Here is an 852-nt window from a genome sequence, read left to right as displayed (position 1 = left end):
TGATCCCCTGGGGCAGGTTGCCCCGAGAAGCTGTGGCTGCCCCATCCCTGGAGGTGTTCAAGGCCAGGTTGGACGGGGCTTGGGGCAACCTGGGCTGGGGGGAGGTGGCCCTGCCCAGGGCAGGGGGTGGCACTGGATGGTCTTCAAGGTTCCTTCCAACCCAAACCCTTCTATGGTTCTATGAAGCCTCTTGTCCCGATTGCAATTTGGGCCAAACAGCACTTTCTAGAGATGCCACGTCTGCAGTCCTCGCTGGTGGGGAAGCGGTTCTTCCCTGCACACAGGACGAGCAGGTCTGGGCTCCGCGCTGGCGCAGTGCACGCTGGCGGGGCGAGCGGGCAGAGGTGTGTCAGGAGCATCTGCTGCAACGGCTACGTATGGCGGAGTGCAACAAAACACTGGCACTCATCTTCGCCGCCGCTTCTCCCTGTGACAAGCTGCATTTTCCCAATGGCATCCCGGAGCCATCCAGGCAGCCACCCGGATGGAGGTGGTGACTCACACCGGCGGCTGAAGCGGGCAAACAAGGTGGCTCCAGCACAACCCGCATCGGCCTCACCGCTGCTGCGTGCAAACAGACCTTGTGGCAATGTAAACACCTCGCCCGACTTTATCTGTGCTCTCGGAGCCGGGATAGCAAACACTTTTGTTCCCAGGAAGATGGGTGTCAGCTGGATCCAACAGTCCCCTGCTTTGTTTCTTAAGCAAATTTTGCTGGCCAGAAGCTTTGTGCACCCGGATTTATGGAAAATCATAGAACCATAGAATGGCTTGGGTGGGAAGGGACATAAAGCCCATCTCATTCCACCCCCTGCCCTGGGCAGGGCCACCTCCCCCCAGCCCAGGTTGCCC

Source organism: Charadrius vociferus, unplaced genomic scaffold, assembly GCF_000708025.1.
Source record: "Charadrius vociferus isolate BGI_N301 unplaced genomic scaffold, ASM70802v2 scaffold1158, whole genome shotgun sequence".
Classification (NCBI taxonomy): Eukaryota; Metazoa; Chordata; class Aves; order Charadriiformes; family Charadriidae; genus Charadrius; species Charadrius vociferus.
The sequence above is the reverse complement of the archived record's forward strand: the minus strand, read 5'-3'. Positions refer to the sequence as shown.